Source organism: Ambystoma mexicanum, chromosome 7q (genome assembly GCF_040938575.1).
Source record: "Ambystoma mexicanum isolate Mex_15411 chromosome 7q, UKY_AmexF1_1, whole genome shotgun sequence".
In the NCBI taxonomy this organism is placed as follows: Eukaryota; Metazoa; Chordata; class Amphibia; order Caudata; family Ambystomatidae; genus Ambystoma; species Ambystoma mexicanum.
This window is the reverse complement of record NC_090941.1, coordinates 394,395,935-394,412,130: the sequence shown is the minus strand read 5'-3', so window position 1 is coordinate 394,412,130 and position 16,196 is coordinate 394,395,935.

Genomic DNA, 16,196 nt, shown 5'->3' with positions numbered 1-16,196 from the left:
TATTTTTCAGTTTTCCAACTCCTTGAAATAGATCTGGAAAGTCCCCTTTCAGCCTTTTCAAATCCAGTGCCTTTCCGGACATACCTCTGAGACAATGGCCATCTGAAGGGATACTCTGTATCATTTCTGATTCTCTGTATTTCACATCAATAGGTTTTAGTTCTGCAGCAGTTTTACAACAGATTAAGCATCTACCCATGACAGGACTCCTTATGACATGGATATTGGTCGGTATGCACAGTCCCTCATGAATTAGATCACATCAGAAGTGTCCTTTGTTAATTAGCGTTTTTTCTGCTCCCGATTGGAAAATGTTTGCCCTTGATGGCTGTAGCAGGTATTTATTGGCAACTTTCTCATATGCTTCTTCAGTCATGACATTCACTGTCACTCCAGTATCTACTAAAAATGGTATTTCATGTCCACCCAAATTCACTGTCACCTTTATGGCTGTATTACCAGTTGAGGTACCATATATCAACCGTACATATTCTTTGCTGTACCTGTCATATTCCTGATATTGTTCTCCTGTCAATTCATCTTTTTCACGAGAAATGGGTGGATTCTCATATGGATCCTCATATTGAGTTTCTCCTTGACTCTGAATTTGCTGAGACCTCCTTTCTTGTTCTAACCCTTGATCACTTGGGACTATTGGCTTGATGTGCAGATTGTCCATGGCCCTGACAAATCCAGGTTGAGTCTTTTGTTGGCTCACTCTCGTATAGGGTCTTGTCATTTCTCTCTTCATTGCGCGCTCTGGTTCATAGCCGCAACAGTATCAGTATCCATTCTCTTCGGGTTTTCTATGTGTGTCAATTCTCTCGTATATTCGTGCAAGTTCCAACACCTCTCCTAAAGGCAAAGGTTTTTTTAATAAATGCTTTCTGAATTGTGATGACAGACATCCTTCGATAACTCGTAGTCTTATTGACTCACCATCATTAAAGTTCATGAATTCACAGAATGTGGCCTTTTTTTGCAATCTCAGTACAAATTGAGCTATGGTCTTGTGCAGACTTTGCGTACACTGATTAAACACATATCTTTCCTATTCTCTGTTAAGAGGGATTATTAGTTGATCATTGATCGCTGCTATCAATAATTGATATGTTTTTCGCTCCTGAAATGGTATTGTTTTAATGATGCTTTTTATCTCTTTCCCTACCAAATTCGTAAAGATGTCCAATTTGTTTGGTGCATTTTGATCCCCTACTGCTCTCAGAAATTCCTCGAACTCATCAATCCAATCTTGCCACCTTTGCCCTTGACTCTCTTGCGGCTCTAAGCTAAAAGGGTTCAGTCGACGTAAATAATTCAGAGGATTTGTTGATAACAGCGTTCCAGAGGTGCTCTGCTGTTGTGCATTCATATCTCTGCTTGCATTTGGATTGTCTGTTGACATGTCTGTTTGTTTGTGCTTTTAATCTTTTGTTTATGCAAAATAAATTTCACTTTGAATGTTTGTCCTTGCACGTCTACCTTATCTTTATTTACATTTTTTTGTGGACAGATGAGAATTTGTTTTTTTTAGTTTGGTGAGGATATGTAACTAATATTTGATATCCGTTTTATTTTATTTATAATTGGATGTATTTCTCAAGACCTTGTGATGTTCATTCACCCATTTTATTTTCCTCTTCAACTATGTCAATTTCATTTCCATTGTTGTGGTTTATTCATTTAATTTCCTTGACACGGTGCACTAAGATTCGCAGAGTTCATGCACTCATGTAACGTTATGTGCACCGGTAATGAGATCAATGTATTTAATTTAACGTTGCTTGCATTACGACATTGTACTGGCAACTGTAACTGAATAGTAAATCCCTAAATCGTGTGTTTCCTATGTTTCCAAAATGGAGGCACGTATTCTCATGCACACGGGTTCATTCCTCTAACAATTTGTATTGTTACTTCCTGCGTATTTTGGGTCCTTTTTTTTTTTTTATATGCGCGTCACTATTGATATTCGCGCGGATTCTCGCTCACCAAGTCCATTGCCTTATGTTTAAAATATGCATAGCCGCGTTTTTCCTTTTCTTTTTTTTTTATTTCCGATCTCCGGTATAATTTTTAAAGATTGTCTTTACTTATTTATCCTCTATTCTTGTTTATGCCACCCCTTTGTTATTGTCTAAATTGTCTCATTGTCTCTGTGGGGGCAGGGGTACAGGCATCCACGGATGACTTCTGCAGAACTTTCTGAGAAGTATCCGAGCTTGCACCTCTGTGACTGATTCCTATGTGCGATTGGATGGACTGTATCTTTTCCAGTCCAATAGGTTTTGGAGTTTGCTTCAGTAGTACCTGCAATCGCAAAATGGCCTCAACTTCATATTCGGGTCCAGTGGTTGTGTCTACAGGTGGCAGGGGTCTAGAATTCCTTCTATGAAATTTGTTCGGCATGTTTTCCTTCAACTGGGATATGTGAAATACAGGGTGTTTCCTAGACCATGATTTGGGTAATAAGAGTCTATGTGCGGCCTGACGAATGTTTTGGATGATCTTGAAAGGGCCAAAAAAGTGGGCAGCCAATTTTAATGGCATCAAATACTTATGTAGGTACTGTGACGAGAGTCAAACAGAATAAGAAACCGTGAACAAAGTGCCATTCTGCATTTCTTATCCACAAACCATTTGCTGGAGGCACAGCTTTCTTCGAGAGTCTTTAGGGCTGTTTTATGGCCAGACTGTATGTGGTCAATGAGTTTGACTATCAAATGCTAGGCACGTTTGTCGGTTGAAACTCATATGTACAGAAAATAGGGCTGACTCCTATAGCATTATGCATCAAATTATTGTAACAGAATTCTGCCTAGGGAAGTAAGTCCTTGCATGTGAGGCTGACATGAAGCAGCGAAGATATGGTTACAGTGACTGATTTAGTATCTCAGTTTGTACGTATGACTGAGGGTGTTTACCGGAATTCAACACCCTTTGGATACCCAGTAGTTTTCAGAGATGTATTGTGGCCCTCTATATATAGTTGTAGGCCGTCCGTGCAGAGGAAAAATGGTTGCAGAAACATCTTGGCCATTTGGAATCTGGATGGTACTTGCGGGAGAGCTATAAAGTGAGCTATCTTGGTTAAATAATCAACAGTAACCATGACAGTGGTTTGGTTTTTTGAAAGAGGTAACTCCACAATAAAGTATGAGCTGATGTGTTGCCAGGGTCTTTTAGGCAGAGTCGGTTGAATCAGCTTTCCCAAGAGATGTCTCCTAGGTGTCTTGCTTTGCTGACAAAGGGGACAGGCTGATACATAATCCCGGATGTCATGTGTGAGGCTGGGCCACAAAAAATATCTCTGTATCTGATCCAAGGTGACTCATATTCCTTGATGTCCTGCTATCTTGGTAGTGTGACACATATACAGCACGTCTTGTTGTAATTGTGCATTTGGTACAAAAATAAGTGATCTGTTCCTGTATCAGAGTGCTTCCTAGGCACGTATTTTGCTGGATCCATTGCAAAAGGTTGCTATGGTACAAAGGAATGTGGCCTTAGGGAAAAGTCTTTCATGAACCACAGCCTTTCCTGGATCTTGGTCTGTATGAGATAAGGCATCCGCCATCTGACTGTTACTTCCGGGTAAGAAGGTGAATAATATGTCATAGTGTGAAAGAAAATATGGCCATGGGGCCTGTCGACTGTTCTGGCATTTGTAGTGTTGCAGTACTTTCAAATTACGGCGATATGTTTGTATGGTTAGTTGATGCCTAGAACCAAGTAAGATATGCCGCCATTCTGTGCATGCTTTCTTTATTGCTAATAACTCTTTCTCAAGAACTGTATAATTTACTTCTTTCTGAAGCTGTCCAAGTCTTAGACAGATAAGCTATAGGGTGTTTGCAATTGTCTTCAAACACTTGTTTCAAAACCGCTCCTAAAACTGCATTTGAGGAATCAGTTTCCAACATGAAAGGCCTCAGTTCATCCGGTAGCCGTAGTATGACTGCTTTCGTAAACTCCTCTTTGAGTTTTCTAAAGCCCTGTCTTGCATCTTCAGTCCACTGAAAGCATACTCCTTTTTTCATAGTGATGTTAAAGGTAAGATTGTACAGGAGAAGTTGTGTATAAACGTGCAATAGAAATTTGAGAAACCAAAAAAATATTGTATGTTTTTGGCTGAGGTTGGTTCTTTCCACTGTGTGATGGCCTTTACCTTAGAAGGGTCCAGTGGCGGCTTCTTGCGAGGACAATACGAAACCCAAATAGTTCACTGAAGACTAATGAAAAACACACTTTACAGGTTTTGCAAATAAATGGTTCTTTTGAAAGTGATCCAGGACTCCCGTCATGTGAGAATGATGTTCCAGAAGGTTGTCTCCAAGACATCAGCGTCCCAATACTCACATGTGGAATTAACCAAGGAATTTTTAGAATTGTCCCTGAATAACACAGTCTTCCTATTTGATGGGCGATTTTACCGTCAAACCAAAGGAATCACAATGGGGGCAACCTATGCTCCATCACTAGCCAACCTCTTTATGAACCACTTTGAACAGGTTCATGCATTCACCAACAAAGACTTCAAGACATCTATACACAAGTGGTATAGATATATAGATGACATTTTAATGATCTAGTCTGGTACAGAACAACAACTCATGGATTTCAAGGAATACTTCAACAAGAACAACTTCGGAATCGAGCCCACCGGATCACACAATTCACAGAGAATAGATTTTCTGGACCTCACCATCTCGATTAACCAAGGAAGAATCCAAACCAGGACCTACAGGAACCCAATGGAGGTCATCCCTGTAGTACATGCAACAAGCTGCTATTGCAAAACAGTAATTGACAACATCCCGAGGGCAATTTTATCAGAGCACGCAGGAACTGCAACAACAACACAGCCTTTGCATCTGAATGTGAACTGCTACAGACTCGCTTCACAAAAAGCGGACACAGCATGGCGGCAATCACCAGGGCCGTCAACAAAGCCAAAGACATATCAAGAGGAACACTTCTAACCCCTAGACAAAGAGAGAATACTGTCGACAAAAAAATAAGATATGTAACGAATATCAACAGGACAGCCACAAAATCCAGAAAATCCTAGCCAAACACCGGCACCTCCTCAAAATTGATGAAGACATCAAACCTTGGATAGCGGAAAGACCCTTGATGTCATAGAGAAAGGCACCCACACTCATAACCATGCTCAGTTCAATGTACATAAAAACAGAGGGTCCCAGGAAAGACAATTGGCTAACAATGGCCAAACCAACAGGCTTTTTCTAATGTGGAAATTGTTCCATGTGTAAGCAAGCTCTAGACACTAAGACTATCACCTTTACAGACCACTATCACCACAACATCATGACTTTATCAACTGTGAATCTAAATATGTGATCTATGTAATTATCTGTACATGCAAATTACTATATATTGATAGCACCATCAGAGAATTGCAAACCAGGATACAGGAACATCACAGGACGCCATATTCCCACTCGCTCAACACTGGCAAGATAAACATCAATGGGAACGCAAAGAGGATATCAGATTTGCAGGACTAGAGGTTATCAGCAAAGAACCAAGAGGAGGAGACAGAGAACTAAGACTGCGGCAGAGGGGGGCGGGGGCAAGCTAATATATAAATACAGGACTGTACTGCTGGGCCTTAACTCCGACCATGAACTTTATATATTCATCTAAATATCCTGGTACATCACATTACTTTTCATAAAGTTCTACCGGTCAGTACCACCCACTGACCATCACTCATACACCTGTTGACCTGTTGGCCTAGCCCTCCATAAACAGCACAATTGCAGTGCATCCCAAGGGCCTATCACACCCACACCATGGGACGCTGACTCTGCAAAAGGGGACTAGACTGACTGAGCCGCGGAAAGACTTAACATGCCCATAACTGCCGGAAACCCTCCCTGGACTCTGTTCCGTGCCCTCACTAGCTGGCCAGGCACCACTATATACAACCTTAAGCCCTGCACACCGGGTCAGTAACGCCATACCCCCTCATGGAGCCATACCGAATCAGGAGCACTATGCCACGTACATATACCCACCACACCTCTACTGGACTCCAACCTCCCCTCATCACTGTGAACAACAAACCCTGCAGCCTTCTAGGAGACACCCACATTAGGGTTGGTAGCACACGGATGCCGGAAAAAACCTGAAGATTATACATGCCGCCCGATGAATATAGCAGTGTGGAGGCTCCACAGACAGTAGACCCTTTTGTGGAGGATGTGATGAATACACTTAGCCAGTGCTATAAACCTAATTCAGAACTACTGCTAGTTAAAATGGAGCTTCAAAAGGATGTGGCAGTGTGGACCAATAGGGGGGCATTTATCTACAGAGGTGGGGTTGTAAGGGGCTCAAGCCTGCACAATCTAGCGCAAGGCATCACAAGTAAACAGCTAACTTCTATAGAAAATGCCCCCAGTGGCTGGAAACAGTTTATGCAGGTGGTTGCTGATTTTTATATCCTGACATCCATTGTAGGTAATGTTACCCAACAACGGCTTCTGGAGAGGTTAAAAACAACCCCCCCCCCGTTACCCCACAACAACAACAACACAGTCCTGTAAACACAGCTGGACCAACCACTCCTATAAACAGATCCTGATCGCCCAGTCCTGAAGCTCAGTGGCATACCTGGGGCTTTAAAACCTCTTTACCCACCGCATCACAATACTATGAGGACCCTCCCATCTGAGTTGGTTGTCTGATTAGTGCGAACTACCTGTTGTTTCTGTATGTTTTACAATAATTGATGTATTTGTTTTCTTTCCTGTATTGAATTGCTTGTGCTTGTATAACTTTTTTTTCCCTGTCTGCATTATAATGATTGTACATTTAAAACCAATGTTTTTTCTCATTTTTGTATTAAATATGTCTTTTTATGAATAAACTAGTGTTACAGCCGATGTATAAAAGCCAAAGAGCAGGTTTTTATTAAAACAGTAGGACCACTATATATCCTAAGGCAACAGCTTCCTCTAGTAGTGACAACAGGCAAATAACTGCATCAGACAAACATACAGGGACAAACATACATCTGGCCTTTTAGTATAGTATTACATATTTTTACAGTGAATAAAATAGACTGGTTGTTTATTACGTTGTCATATCTATGTATAATTACACAAATTCTTGGATTCTTAAAAAGTTATTTTAATCATATAAGGTGTTGGGTAGGGGGCAGCCCTGTTGCCCCCGTAGGTGCTTTAAAGTAATGCGAGATGCATTTGAGGCAGTGTGATGAGCCATGGGTGTGGGGGTTCAGTGAGAAGCATGTCTTCCCGTATAACATAAAACCCATGGTAATATAACCAATTATAGTTTAACTACATGGTGTGGCTCAAGGTGCGGGCAACATCACCATGTTGCACAGATATTAGTAATCCTAGGTAGAAGGAAAGGCCCAAATCTCCAGTCATGCCTGAGCTCCCGTGAGTACATTTCACCCCCCCACTTCACACTGTTTATTCATTGTTCTTGAAAGTGTTGCAAAGATGTGCTTTTCACCCAAGAGCAATGTGCCCCAAAAGGCTGTGATCAGAGACCGGCACATGGTGTGCATTTTATCTCAAACTGGCCAAAGCAACACTGAACAATGAATAAACAGTGTGGCAGGTGGGAGGGGGGTGAGATGTCCTCACGGAGCTCAGGCATGACTGGAGATTTCGTGGGTGACCACGGGTTATAGCCCATATAATTGACTAAACCCTAAGATCCCGAATTCCATGACACCAGGTGCCTTTTGACCACCAACCCCAAAGTATCAAGTCCTGAAATGTTCAAAGAGGATGGACAGGGCATATAATTGAAGTGACAATCGTGTGATTTGTATTGAGAGGTGCTGGGGTGAATACATCATAGTTCAAAACAAGGATGGAGATCTTAGAGCATGGTGGTGCAGAAGGAGTGAGTGAAATGTGTGTGTGAAGGTTAGAGTGCCCCAGAACCACCAGTTTGTCCACCTTGAGGCCTGCAACGGACACAGTCTGAGTGATCAAACAAGCTGTATAGTAGGAGTGTAATTAATTTGTTTTCTTACCATCAAAGTGAGAAGAAGATGAGCCCTGCAGCACCCACGTGATGGAAGACGGACAGACTTGGCTGGGACCAATAAACTACCATCCCTTATGGATAAAGGTGGTACCTGTATACGGTCCATCCAATCAGCCGCGTGGGTTTTTACTGTATGTAGTGCGTCATTTATGACAATGCTTTGCTTTATAAGATTCTGCTTGTACTACTTTTCGGCAGAACGTTCTTAGCAGCAGTGTTCTTTGCTGTTTCTTTCATCTGTGTGTGAGATTAAACTTGCTATCCTTACAATATCAACTCGGGCCTTTCTTCTCTAGCATGTTGTATTCTCTCTGGTGTGAGCATTCAGGTGTGTGCCTTCAAAGGTAACACTAGATAAAACATACACATCTGCACTTCTGACACAGGATAAAATGTCTGTGAAATCTATACACATTGAGCAATGACTTATTATTAATGTATGTCATCACCATTTGACTGTTTTTCTTGCAATTGGTTGTGTACATTTTCAAAACAGCCAACAGCTATCACCATTCCGACTTTTGACCGATAAAAAATATACAGGCCCTCATTACAACCTTGGCGGAGGACCATGGTGCTATTAGCACCATGGTCCATGCCGCTAAGGTTACGATGCCGCTAAGGTTACGATTACCGCCCCATTCCAAGGTGAGTGGGGCAGTAATTCCCCATTCACCATTTGCCCTTCCCCATTCCCATTTTTGCCCCCATAGGGCATAATGGGAATGGGGAAGGCGCTAATTACGGCACCGTAAATTACGGTGCCGTAATTAGCTCCAAAGTCCCTTTGCGGGTTGGATTTTTAACGCCTGCTAAAAGCAGGTGTTAAACACCAACCCGCAAAGGGACACTTGTAATCAGGCGTTAAGGGTTAACGGCGCCGTTAAACCCTTAACGCCTGAGTTGTAATGAGGGCCACAGTGTTGTCCACATGAAATAGCTTTAGAGTTTTGGACTGGCATTAGGGTATAGTGTAAATATTTTACAGTGCCTTTCATGTAATCTGTTAAAACACTGGTATATATGGGGTGTTGCGGGAAGTGTGACAGTCTGTCAAACACTGTTAGCGTATTCCCCACCAACCAGAGAGATAGCCAATGCACACCACCCTGGCCTGCAGATCAGTTTTCGCCACCAGGCTTACTGGACGGGTGGGAGACAGTTACGTGGGGCATGTGTCGCTGGCATACACACTGTGAAATGTCTTCTGGCCGTGTGCATGATTACACAAGAATCCTTTTATCTGTAGACTATGCATTAAATATCAAAGAGTATGTTGCGCTGAGCATTGATCTCAATAGCACTATCGAAAATGTTCCACACTAGAATCGAGTGCTTTGCTGCTAGGTTTCCTTCACACTTTAAATCAGCTTATAGGTTCCCACTTCTCAATAGGTTGAAATGTCCTGTTGATGCATTGTAGGGTCTTAGATCGAAGGCTAGCAGCATGTGGCCACAAGAATAGCAATTGTGTTGGAATGCAACAGCCCCATCACACATGCACTTCCCCATAATAGACACCAATATCACATACTCCCTGATTATGTTTGGAAGGCCAAAGGTAGGTGCATATGCGTTGACCGGGATCAAGACGCCAACCTTATGCAATGCTGATAGGTGGGTGGGACAAAGACTGATATGCCAATGGTTATTTCTCCTCTGTGAAGGGTGCAGTGAGCTAAAACATGGTTGTAGACCCTCCTGAGTGGAAGACATTCATAGAAAAGGGTGTTTGACCCATGTTCGTTCTCAGTAGAGGGGCAGCCACACTCCTTTGTAACTTTGTAAAACTTGAGGTATCACCCTAAATAACCCAGGGTAATTCAGACGTGGACCCCTTGCTCACTGTGTCTTAGAGAGGCTCAGCTTCACCTCACTGATGAGGCCAAAAAAGGCCAAAACATGTGTCTGGGGTTGCTGATGGTACTCCTGTTCAGAGGAGATTTGCCTAGCATTTTGCTGCTGGACTGCCCTTGTGGGTGGGACAAAGACTGATATGCTAATGGATATGTTTCTCCTGTGTAAAGGGTGCAGTGAGCTAAAATGTGGTTGTAGACCCTCCTGAGTGGAAGAAATTCCATAGAACAGGGTATTTGACCCATATTCTTTCTCAGTAATGGGGCTTCCACAATTTGTAAAGCTGCATGGTTTTTGTTGCAGTGTTTGAAGTCAAAGGGGGTTTGAGCGTATCTACCTTTAAGAGATGCTGTTTCAACAATCCCCATGATGATTATTTTTGGGAGTTGTCCCAGGAACAGGGTATCTTGACTGGTACCCCGGCTACTGGTAGGAATGCTGAAGACTTTAAGGGCTAGCCTCTCAACCGGATACTTCACGTTAAATATTTGCAACTAATCTGCATGTGCTAGTCTAATGGTTGGGGAGACGATCACACAGTTAATGAAAAAACGAGCTCATTAAATGACTAGATTTTATGGTTGAGCATCCCTAGAAAGCGAGATAGAAAGTGTCAGTGTTTCTGGGTAGTTTCACTTTAAGTTCAATGCCATTGATCAACAGATTATCCTGGAAAAAACGTTCTCAATGTAGACAGGCTAGTAAACTGAATGTTCTACTTAGCCTAGCGTAGCAGCCTCAATTCATGAACCCTGTGTTCTCACCATCCAGAGCCGTGGCATTAAACTGCCCCACAGTTTCTCGGTCAAAGGAACCAGCAAACAGATGGTTTTCCAAGGCATCAGGCCATCATTTAATATGCTCTCTTTATAGTCCCTATAGGTGTACATATTATTATTCTGTGTTATGATTCGATCGCCCAGTGTTACTTCCACCTCGTTGAACATTATAGCTCTGTAATATGCAATGGAGGCCACATGTGCTCCAGCCGCAATGTTGATGTTGCCAGCATTTGTTATTTCACAAGTTAGATGCAGCAGTGTTTGTTTGTTTGTTTGTTTGTTTGTTTATTAATTTGTAACACGTTCCAGACCCAAGGATATCAGGGCACAAAGGTTACAGGTAGGTTCTCAGCTTAGTTACACAAAAGATAAATTAACAATGCAGATACATGCATGCACAGAATGGTCACAGGATAACAGGAGACAATAATACATATCGTTACTGTCCACTTGATGGTATGTTATAGCTGGGGACGCGCAAAGAGGGTTAGATATCGCAGGATTTGAGCCAGATGGTGCATTTGGATCTGAAGTTCTGATATGGCTGATCTTCTCGGATTGCAGGAGGCAAAGAGTTCCAGAGCTGGGCCGCTTTTGTAGGGAAGCTATTACCGCCTACTTTAAAGAGTTTAAACTAGGGACAAGGAGGGAGTTGCTATGGGCTGGTCTGGAAGGTCTGATGGAGGTCTTTTTATGATTTATGGGTGAGAGACGCAATTTTTAGTTTTACTTTATCGTTAGTAGAGAGCTAATTGTGTTTTGCCGCCTGATCTCGAAGATATGGGGGGTCATTACAAGGTAGGAGGTAACCATGCCGCTATTAGCGACATGGCTACCCCCTTACCATGTACAGGGTCCGGGTTCCTGGCATGAGGAATTACCAGGCCATTCCGACCATGGAGGACCCAGTAATTCCTTATTCAAGGAACCCATCCCCATTCCCATTGGAGCCTCCATATGGCTCAATGAGAATGGGGAGGGTGCTAACAACGGGTCCGTTAATAACGGGTCTGATACCAGGCGCCCTTAGCTGGTTCCCGCGAGCAGACTCGTAATGAGGCTGTAAGGGGTTGATGGCTCCAGTACCTTTACCGGCACCGTTAACCCCTTACTGCCTCACTCGTAATGACCCCCCTGGTCTCTCCTAGCCACTCCAAGGGCCACTCTGAAGGTGTAGTTTAGGAGTGTTTGGATTTTCCTGCCGATTGCCTTGTTAGCACCAATATGGAGGGCGTTGCAATATTCAAGCCTGGACAGAATGTGGGCTCTGGCCAGGATGATACAGCTGTTATTGGAGAGGAAGGGTTTACCGGTTCTGATGAGTTTACACCTGTAGCCGGTAGTGGAAGCCAACGTGTTAACTTGTATGGTGAAGGAGAGGGTAGAGTCGAGAGTGTTTTCACTTCACTGGCCACTTTAATGAGGTTGCCGTCAATTATGAAGGAGGTGTATTCAGTCCCCAATTTATTGAGGTTGGTGGGGGTGCCTAGGATGATGAGCTCTGTTTTGTCATCATTCAGGCATAGACCATGATTAGCCATCCATGCCTGGATGATGAGATACACCCTATTCACCAAGGCCAAATCCTTTACATAATCCCCTGAAAGTGGAAGGAGAATATGTGTATCATCTGCATAGTTAGTGTAGGCGATACCAAGATTGTCCATATCATTGAATGGGGGCTTAGTGAATATGTGGTATAGCATAGGGGAGAAACAAGATCCCTGGGGGCCGCCGCAGGTGATAGGGATAGGGTCTGCAGCTGCTGAGGGTGAGAATACTCGCATGGGCAGATTTCCCTTTGTCCCTTTATTAGTCGACTGAGGTCTTTAGGTCTATGAGAGCCATCTCTGTACCGTGTTGTGGACGGGAACCAGATTGGCGTGCTCCTAGGAGGTGGTGTAATTCCAGGTATTTCTGGGATTTGTGTGTAGGCGAGCTTGTAGAGAATTTTTAATAGAAAGGGTATGGTCGTAATAGGCCGGTAATTAGTGGGTATTGAAGGGTCAAATGTTTGATTTTTAAGTAATAGGAGCACCCATGATTCTTTTAGGTTATCAGGGATGATGCCGGATGCAAATGAAGCATTAATAAGCTTGGAGATAAAGGGGGCTAGGTCCCTTGCTGCGTCCTTAATAAGCTGGGCTGGACAGGGTCGTCCTGGTAGTTGGAGTGTTTGAGTGAGAGTATGATTTTTTTCGACTTCGAGGATTGAAATTTTAGAGAATTTGAAGCGTGTGGGTGGTGAGCTGGGAGACATAGGAGTCTTGAAACTGGTCTGCGTGACGGTGGTAGGAGTGATGTTAGGTGATGGTGAGTTAGAAGGCGAGTTCATAGATGCTTTTTTTTAGCTATTTTAGTTTGGAGAGTAGTCATTTTATTGGAGAGCGCATTTTGGATGTCAGAGCACCAGCTTTTGTCTTTGGTGCAGGAGTCTGGCGAGGAGATAGGGGTTTCTATCTCTTTAAGGATTGTGTATAGCTTCTTCATGCTGGAATTAGCTTGGGAAATCCGGGTGTTGGAGGATTCTTTTTTAGCCAGGCAAATTTCTTTTTTGTAGAGGGTGGAGATCTTGTTGAGTTTGGTTTTGTTGACTTCCAATGGGAGTATTCACCAGGCGGCCTCACAAGTCTTTTTTTTTTACTTAGATCTTTGAGGTATGGGGTGAACCATTTGTTCAGGTGAGTTTTGGGTTTGCTGGGTCTAAGTTTGAGCGGGCGATTATATCTAATGATGTGAGCATGATTTTGTTATACTCATCGACCAGTGTACCTGGATCGTTACTGTCTGGAAGGGAGTTTAGAGTGGGAAGGATGGCTGTGATGAGCCTCTCAGCTGTGATGCTCTTTTTGCTTCTGGTAAGGGTTGAGGAGGCAGTGGGGATCATGATGGGGAGAGGTCTGGTGGTGGTGAGGGCGAAGGGCATGATGGAGTGGCCTGTCCAAGTTAGAGGAGAGACAGAGGTGATGTTAGCATGACAATTGTAGTCAGCAACCCAGTCTAGTATTCTTCTTTTATAGTGATTGGGTGCAGAGACTTCTTGGAGTAGGCCGAGTTCATTTAGGATGGTGGTGTGTTCAGGGCAGGTTTATCAAGGGGATCGTTAAATCCCAGGTTGAAGTCGCCAAGGAGAAGAACTTGTGATTCGTTTTTGAGGTTATTGGAGAGTATAGAGGAGATGTCCTCCTCGAATAAGGTCCAGGTAATCGATAGATCAGGTGTAGAGTTAATGTTTGTGAGTTGGCCAGTGGTAATTTGAGTGTTAGTGTTTCACAGGATTGGAAATTTTGAGAAGGGGCAAGTCTCATGGCGAGGCTGGATTTGAAACTGATAGCGATACCTCCTCCTCGGGACTCATGTTTATCTTGTCTGATAATAGTGTAACCATCAGACACAGCTGGCATAAGTATGGATCCTGCGGCAGCATGTAGCCATGTCTCGGGTAAGGCGAGAAAGTCGAGGTTATCAGCTAAGATCAGATCTGCAATTTCAGTGGCATGTGCTACCGGGGACCTAGTGTTAAGTAGGACCCCCTTGAGTATTGGTATGTGGGAGTCTTTGCTTACAGAGTGGTGTGTGTGGTCAGAAGTCTTGGGATGAGGGGCTGTGCACTGCTCAATGGTTGTCTTGATAGGGGGTGAGGTTATTGTGAGGTTTGGAATTAGTTGCCTTTAGGTCCGAAAGGTGGTTGATAATAACATTAGGACTAGGTGAGAGTCTGGCCGGGGGTTCAAATAGTTTGTCCAGTCTTGATCTGAGTCTGAAATTCCTGATATTTATGTTACAAGTATAGGGGGTGGTTTGGCTCTGTGTTGAGGAGCTGGACTGAGTTACAAGCCTGGAAACTGATGCAGGCATGGTGAGGCATGGTCGGGCTCAGATGGACATGAGAGTAGGGACTGGCAAGGCCCAGTAGGGATAGATAATGGCTAGTGTACCTAGAGCAATGAGGTAGTCGGAGGCAGGCATACTAGTATAATACTCTAGGTACAATTTATCACAGGGGTAGTCAACACAGTGGAATAGGCTACTGCAAGTTATCACAGGGCTAGTCAACACAGTGGAATAGGCAAGTGCAGGTTATCACAGGGCTAGTCGACACAGTGGGATAGGCTAGTGCAAGTTATCACAGCGCTAGTCAACACAGTGGAATAGGCTAGTGCAAGTTATCACAGGGCTAGTCGACACAGTGGAATAGGGTAGTGCAAGTTATCACAGGGCTAGTCGACACAGTGGAATAGGCTAGTGCAATTTATCACAGGGCTAGTCAACACAGTGGAATAGGCTAGTTTAAGTTATCACAGGGCTAGTCAACAAAGTGGAATAGGATCATAGCAAAGCTGTGTGTTTACAGATAAATACAATAGTGCCGATCTGACTTGGTGTATCAGGCAGGTTAGTGTCTTTGCATGAGGGTAATGGCTAAACATAGAGTCATGATATGGTGCCGTATTGGCCTGTCTGTGGAATAGGACTAAATTAGTACTGGGTCACCCCTAGTTTGTATGGGGTTATGGAGCCAGCAGGCTCAGTAGGCATTGGGGTACACCTGCTACCTGAAGCCTGCCCATAGACGCTATAGCAGCACGCAGAGCATGTGCGAAGATAACTGCGAGGCAAAGTGCAGTTGTGGCTTGGAGTGTGCTGTTTAACTGTGGACACCTCGCCACTTCTGGTCTCATCCAGATTGATTACACCTGCTACCTGAACCCTGCCTACAAAAACTGTATCGGTGCGCGGACAATTGTAAGGCAAAGAGCAGTTGTAGCAGTTGTCGGGGGTTGGGTTGTTGAGTGTTGAGTGTATTTCTACCTCACCTTATTATTTATTACTTTCTGGATCTGGATGACCAGTAAACTTTGTAATTTGTGTAACCTAAGAAGGAAGAAAGATATAACAAAACTACAGCATTCAAAGTTCATGTCCCTCGAATGTGCCCATATTTGAAACCAGTCCAGCACTTGAACTCTCAAAATTGTTGGATGAGTTAATTGCAAAAAGTGAATTGGTCTCAGTCTCAAACAAAAACAAACATCTAAAATAAATGGCTATCCTTGTATGAGAAGTGACAATAGGAATTCTCATTCTAACTGTACCCCAAATAAAACTTACTCTCATAGGCCTGTGCACTTGGGAGCATTGACCGCAATTCCTCCGCAACTTAATCCAACTAGTGAGCTTGATTCTAGTCTCTATTTAGAAGAGGTGCAAGCCAGCTCAGTACAAGTTACTGTTGTGGCATCGTCATCTCTTTCAAGGTCGCCAGTGTTATTCCAGCACAATACACAACCATGTGATTATTCAATTCTATTTTATCTTCAAATATTGTTCAATATTTGGAGGCCAAACTGAGCGGGTTGGACTTGCTTGGCTCTCCTTTCATTAATGCTTTGGCATTGCTCTTCTTTCCTTGGTAACCCTCTATAACAATATTGACATACAGCCTCCTTCAATACCATCTCAGCTGGTCCAAGAAATAGGAAATTACTTGATCAT